Source organism: Apis dorsata, unplaced genomic scaffold, assembly GCF_000469605.1.
Source record: "Apis dorsata unplaced genomic scaffold, Apis dorsata 1.3 scaffold_88, whole genome shotgun sequence".
Taxonomy (NCBI): domain Eukaryota; kingdom Metazoa; phylum Arthropoda; class Insecta; order Hymenoptera; family Apidae; genus Apis; species Apis dorsata.
In genome coordinates, this window is record NW_006263386.1 from 1,641,247 (window position 1) to 1,648,941 (window position 7,695).

Consider the following 7,695-nt stretch of genomic DNA (forward strand, 5'->3'; position numbering starts at 1 on the left):
TACCTTCTCCATTTTAGCAGAAAAGAAAATTATAATAAAAAATTTAAATATTTTTTTTTATTATTAAAATTTTAATTCAAAAATTCACCAATTGTATATTGCAAAAAATTCTTCGAAAGCAAATCTTTCCAAATCGGTTAGATAAGAGGAGAAAAAGGCGATGCTCATAGGATTCGTCCTTGGAAAGATTGCATTTCTCGATCTTCATGAAAGAAAAGTTAAATAGTGAAACTGGGTTGGTATGTCGAGAACTATAAATCTTCTTTTCCAGGGGACTCGGTCAATATTTCCAAAATATTTAACGGGCTTCCTGCGGTGTGGGCACGCGCCACTTTTAGATCCAGCTTCCATTTTTCTTTCTCTTTCCTCTTTTTCCGATGTTAAAGAATATTTTCGTCTTCCCGATTTGAAAACGACGGCCTTGGCCGAAAACTGAGAAAAGAAAGTTTTATTGGGGCATAAATACGTCGTTGACTAGTTCAAGAAACATTTATGACCCTTTCATTTTCCTCTTTTGTTATTTGTTGCTCCCTATTTGAGAATCTTGCTTCCGAATTTTTATTGAAGAATTAGGCTTCTGTTTCTTCAAATGAGATTTTTAAAATGTTTAAACGTTTCTTTTCTAATACGTATACATTTATGTATACGTGTATAATTTCCTGTTGTATTGACGAATACAACAATCAATAGATTCCATATTGTTAAATAGATAATTTCTTACTTTATAAAGACATAACGAAGAACTAATAATAGCATTCTCTTGTCCTTTGAAATTCTGTGGTTGAAGAGAATGATTATAGTATCTGTCAATTTGTTTTATGAAATAAATGAAAGATATATAGATCAAAAAGTATCAACGTGTATTAGTTAAACTGCCATCCATAATTCATCTTTCAAGAAACAATATTCTATTTCAATGAAACATCTGACATATCCATAATCATAGATAATAGCTGTCATTAATCAATTGCAATGAGTGTTATTTCAATACAAATTATGCTTAGGGAGCTGTAAACACTTTCTCATCCCTATATATTTCAACATCCCTATTGAAAATCTTTAAAAACCACAATGTTTAAAGAAATTTTAAATTTGCATAAATTTCTCGTTAAATGAACCAACCTGAACTAATCTCTTTCAATAAACATAAAAATTTGAAGGATGAAATTTTGCTTCTTTACCAAGGATTAATATTTTTAATGATTTGTTTTACCGTTTCATGGCTTTTATGCGTTGCTCGATTGATTATTTTCTAGATATTTTTCACAATCGTTGACATTCTATTCTAATAAAAAAATTTCATTAAATGCGAAAGAGTGATCGATTTAATCTTGAATGGAATTATCAATTGGATTGTAACGAAAAAAGTAGCGAGTTTGAAAAATTGGAATTTCGAAGATTGATTCGTAGAAGCGCGTGATAACTTTTGCAGAACGGGTGACTGAAAGCGTGCACAGAAATATAACTCGTAAATCTTGAAGTTGCACTTTCGATTTTTAGTGCTGTCCCGCTCACTCACTATTTCTGAAACTTTCATTCCTCAAATTTGACCAATAAAAAATTTTAGGAGACAAGTAATTAATTGAAAAGAAAAATGAAAGAGAGGTCTATGTTTATATTTATAAAAATAGCTAGGTAAATGATTTCTTAACCTACTAATATAAAAATTAATACATTTCATTATGAAATATTTTTATCATAAAAATCATTTATTAAATAATAATAATAATAATTTTTTATTAAACTTTTTAATAAATAATAGAGAATTACTATTAGCGATTCTATTGGAATGTTAAATTAATTAATTAAATCGTAAATTTTTTGATAATTATTGGCAGCAATTAATATGTATTCAATATTGAATATTTACATACAACCCTTTCTCTGAACTTTTTTTAAAGATTTTTTTATAGATTTGAAATACAACAGATTATTCAAGCGTTAAATTATATAAACTATTATATAAACTGTTTATAATTTTCAAATTATTAATCATTTTATCAAATTGTAAGTAATAACTATTAATTAATAATTTAAATTTTTTGCTGCAATATTTAAAAAAAATGTTAATTTCCTATACTTTTAACCCTTGCTACTTTTGACCAATAGTGAAACTGTCGATATTCCGAATTGCGTTACATTTAAAAAACTGATAATAATGAAAAAGTTAAATCTAGTATAATAATCTACATAGAATTGTGTATTATTGTGGAAGTTAATATACTATTATACTTCCACAATGTGAATATTTTAACAGTTTTAAATCTTTTCACAATTGTTTGCAACTTTCTCCACAAGGCAAAGCCTTTTTCAAAATTCTTTTCCAAAATACACAGGTATTTTAAACTTCTCAACAATTTCATTAAAAGTTAAAGACCCTTTTAAAACTCTTCAATAGTCATTAAATTAAACAAGATTTCTTTTCAATGAATCTTTTCCTAATTCCTTAGACACTAAACGCTAATCTAAACGCCAATCCTTCCAGCCTAGAAATCTGCGAAAACAATAACCCATCTTCTTCATCATGTTCTACCTACACTCTACACCCCCTCCTCCCCCGCCGTCCCGTATCGTTTCGAGTTAACTTTCGACAATTTTCTCAAGGATAATTTGTCGGAAAGATGTAACGGAAATGGCGATGGGTAAAATGGGAAAACGGAAAATGGACGGTACTCGAGGGTTGGTTTGCGTGAAAGCTACCGTGCGTTCAACATTTTGTTGATTTACGAAAGTTTCATAAAGCACAAGGTAGCCTCATAAAATAATAAACCATCTATTAGGCCGTTTCCTCAACGAAAGATTGTTAAGAAGGTTGCACTGTTACGGTTATAGGTATAGCGCATCTCACTTAGGTACGACCAGTAGAACAACTTCTTGTTATTTACAACGGGTGGAACTAATTCGTCGAACCGTCGGAAGATCGCAACTATCCAGTCTTTTCCCTTGATTTCCTTATAATATTTTGTTTACCATTATTCTTACATTTCAATTCTCTTAAATTCACCATTTTTGTTTATATTTATCGTCATTAATTTTATAACACATTCGTATAAATTTGTGATAATGTGCTTTAATGTGGATTATATCTCAAAGAAGTGGAACAAATTTTCGATAAATTTATTTTTATCGATTAATTTTATTGAATAATTGATGTTATGTTTTTCTTCTCCATATTTTGAGAAAATTGCAAATGATAAAATCAATTTATATTTATTATATTGCTATATGTTATAACATTTTATTATTTTATCATTTCAAATATTAATTATCATTATAATCGAGCAATTTTATGAAAATGAGAAATTCAGAATAGATAAATTATATCAGAAGTTTTGAATAGTTGCAATTTTTAATAATAATTATCATAACTTATCTGTACGTATAAAATCGTTAATAAAACCAAGAGGAAGAATTTTCTATACCTCGATAAATGAAAAACAGTAAGAAAGGTGTAACATTTATGGAAGTAATAAACAAAAAATATATCATTATAAAAATATATCGATTTCTACAAAATGCCACGAAGAATCACAGTTAAGAAATTGCAATTAGCGTCTGTACAGAGATATAAGAGACGAATGCGCGTCGTTTGGGCGATGTGTAAAAAGGTTAAGTAAGCTAAAGCCGCAGATCTCATCAGGACATGCGTAGGTCGATCGTAAAACGAGACGAAGGGCTTCTCTCGCGTTTCCCTCCCCCGTGGAACCTAATAAAGGTTAAAGGAGAGAGAAAGAGAGAAAGAGAGAGAGAGAGAGAGAGCAACATACAGGGCTATAGGTGAGTTAATTCCATCAAGGGTGACCTGATTCATTATCCAATATCGGATCTCGTAAATCCTGGCTAGGCCAAATAAATTATCGCCCTGAAACCGTCGCTCACTCAACCTCTCTCAACTTCCAAGGATTTCCACATCGGACATCTGTGGGTGCTGTTTGAACTTCCCTGTCTCCGTTTGATCTCTTATTAACCAACCACGATTTTCACGATGTGTCCCCGAAATTCTCTCCATTCATTCGTAAAATTTTATTCGTAAGTTTGTTTTAATCGAAAGATTATTAAGTGTATATATATATATATTTTGTTTTCTTCTTTCAATGAATATATAAGTATCTGAACGTTGAAATTCGATGTTTTTCTTACTGTCTGTTTATTCCTTTATTTTATTATTAATTTAATTTATTTTTTAATTTAAATATAGTTTATATAAGAAGTTAAATGTAATGTTAAATAAAAAATGTGAATATTTTTATTCATTTATTTTTTATAAATAGAGAATATTTTTTATAAATAGATTTTTATAAATAGAATTTTTAATAATTTATTAGTTATAAATATTTTCTATTGCATTAATGTTTTAATTTTATCATAAAAATGGTTAAATTGATTGAAAGTTTAGTTTAGAATCAATCAAATTTATCGATTCCAATTCATAAATCGATATCAAAGTTTTAAATATTACTTTTGATATCAGTTTTCAATAAAAATTCTTCTTAAAGCAATATTAAATCAATCTTAATTATATCGAATCAATAACTGACCAATACTTTTTATCAAAATCAAATATTGCCTTAATTTGATCTTTTCAAATATTTCTTTGTTGAATTATTGACTCAAGTCAATAACCTTGGATGTTTAGAAATGAAAGTTTAGGTATTGAAATATCTTTTGGACAAGTGTTCAGATTCAACAACAGGTATCTTCGTGTTCTAATAGTTTTAATTTAAGAATATATAATATTTTTAAAACAATCAAAATTAAATAAACAAATAATAGTTTTTATATTAAAAAAAAAAACAGAATATTTCTGAAAAATCCTTGAAATTGACAGAATATTGTCAAAATTCGGTGATTTTGGTCTACCACATTGGCCAGAAAGGCACACATCTGTTCATCTTTGTGTATTTATGAATTCTCAGAAATTAAAAAGAAAAATGTATATTTTCTCATATGAAGATACAAAAGTTATGGTACAAGAGTCGAGGCAGTAAATTTTGTTAAAAAAATCCTGTCTAGAGATTTATGCATTTATATTTTCATTGTTTATCAACACGATTTCCACCAAGTTTTCTTGATTTTACATCATCTAATTGAAAACATATCAAACAGATCAAACATTCTTCATTGATTTTTCATATTTAATTAATATTATATTATAAAATATTACATTTAAGTTAAAATATTAACTTTGTTTCACATTAACTCAAAAATATTAATAATTTCATTTATTATTTATACTTTGTTTTTAATAAAAACAGAAGCTTATATTAATGTTTACTTTAAAATATTTTTCTTAACAACAAAATGAAAAGATAAATAGATATTTATTAGATGTCATTGAATATATTGATGTTTGCATAAACAATTAACAAAAAAATTATAAGATAATATTATATTTTTATAAGAGAAACTGTTTCGATAAAATTATAAATTTGTTTTATAATATCAATAAATTTAAATGCGATATAAATATTTGATTTTATAGTAAATAAATTGAAACTAGTTGATTTTCCGGATGTAGAGATATCTCTTGCACTCTTATCAGCAACAATACTAAATAAAACTATTTTTAAAAGATTAAATTTATTTTATATTTATAATGTAAATAATTAATTAAATAATTCTTAAAGATTTTAATAATTTTCTAATGATTTTTAATTTTTTAATCAAACAGTATAAAAACAAAGAAAAAATATAATAATAAACTTATGTTTTATATATTGTGTCTATAGTAAATAGTATTTTCGAATTTAGTCACATCATTTTGTTAATTTCTTATATAAAATTTTGCTTTGTTTCTAATCAAACGATATCAAAATATCCGAATTATAGTAGAAGACATCATATTTTACAGTTATAAGCTACAAGGAAATTTTAATGGTTATAAAGTAATGAAATCTTTGAAGTAGTAAATCTTCAAATAGTTTTATTTTGGTTTATTATCTGTCATACCTTTTCCGTACTTCCTTCAATTTTCTTTCTTCCTTATATCTTTTGATGATTTTTCAAGAAGACTACAAGTGACACTATACCATAATATTTCTTATAACGGTAAGTAAGGAAACAAGAAGAGATCGGTCACTCCAAGACTTGATTTTGCCCCTTTTCTACTAGTTACTTCCAATCCGTTTTTCAAATTTTCAAATTCGTTTTTGAAATTTCATTGCTTTATGACTGTACATGAGTGTACTTCCTCTATGTACAGTGTTTATGAATCTTTGTTTACAAAATGAATAAAAAATTACATATTTAGAGATTCATATTGTATTATATTAAACATATTATTAGAACAAAATATTGGAATCGAAGATTTTATAAGATTTTATTTGATATTTATTGTAAAATGTTATATAATGATCTCATAATATTTTCAAGAAAAAAATTTTATTTTTTTAAAATAAAATTGCAAATTTTTTTAAAATCCGTTTTAAAAAAATATGCATTTATACTATGTTTTAATTATTATAATTTTAATTAATTATATTGATTAACTCACCACTATTATTACTACTACTAGTATTACTACTACTACTACTAGTATTACTACTACTACTACTAGTATTACTACTACTAGTATTACTACTACTACTACTAGTATTACTACTACAAGTATTACTACTACTACTACTAGTATTACTACTACTACTACTAGTATTACTATTACTACTACTATTACTACTTATAACTACTACTAAAATTAAAATTTTTTCAAAATTAAGTCGTTTAAAAATTTTCGTAAAATTTTTATTCGATATATTTTTTTAATCATTAGAAGAAATATTCTTAAAAAAAAAAAATAAAAAATATTAATATAACACAGTAAAAAATATTAATATAATAACATTCGTAGAAGTCTAAAAAATTTCGATTATTTTTTGAAATTTTACAAAAGTCTATGATATTTTTATTATTATCAAATAATTTAAAATTCTATCTTTCAAACATTTTCCTTTCCTAAAAAATATAAAAATATATAAAATTCTCCTAAGAGAGATAAAAATATGAAAGATTAGATGATATTCTTATTTCTTTCTCATACTAGACATTAATTCTAATTTTCCATCAGGATACATAAGAAAGCGTAATATCGATTAGGTTTTGAAATTAATTCCCACAGTAAATGGTACCAGTAACTTTTATCGATAATCGATAAAAGTTCATTGAATCGGCATAAAAGAAGTTGAAAAGGTAGGTCACGGTTCGTATCGAGGATCAGTTCGAAACTGATATAGCACAATTATTTATTGGCACCCGCCACGCATTAGGATTCGGCATGCTTGCCGTTTATGAGAGAAATATTATGCTTATATCAGAGATCGAATTGCCGATTAGAAATGCAGATCTTAAGCGTGAAATTGATTCCAAGCATCACCAGCTGATCCTATTGATTATCATTATTTGTCACTTTCCTCGAATTCGACGCAGATTTTATGATGTTGGATTACAAGTGTGAAAAATTCGATCTATCTTTTGATATCAAAAAAACGTGTGTTTTATGTTGTGCAATATGTTCGACATAGATACTTAGAATGTTTGAGATTTTTCGTAAATTTTTCATTAATTTGAAAAATTTTAAATTTTAGTCGTGAAAATATAGACTTTATAAGGCAAATATTTTCGTATTATAAGAGTTTTCATTATATTCGAAATTCAAAATCAAAAATAATTTATAAATACTTATGAATGTGAAAATTTCAA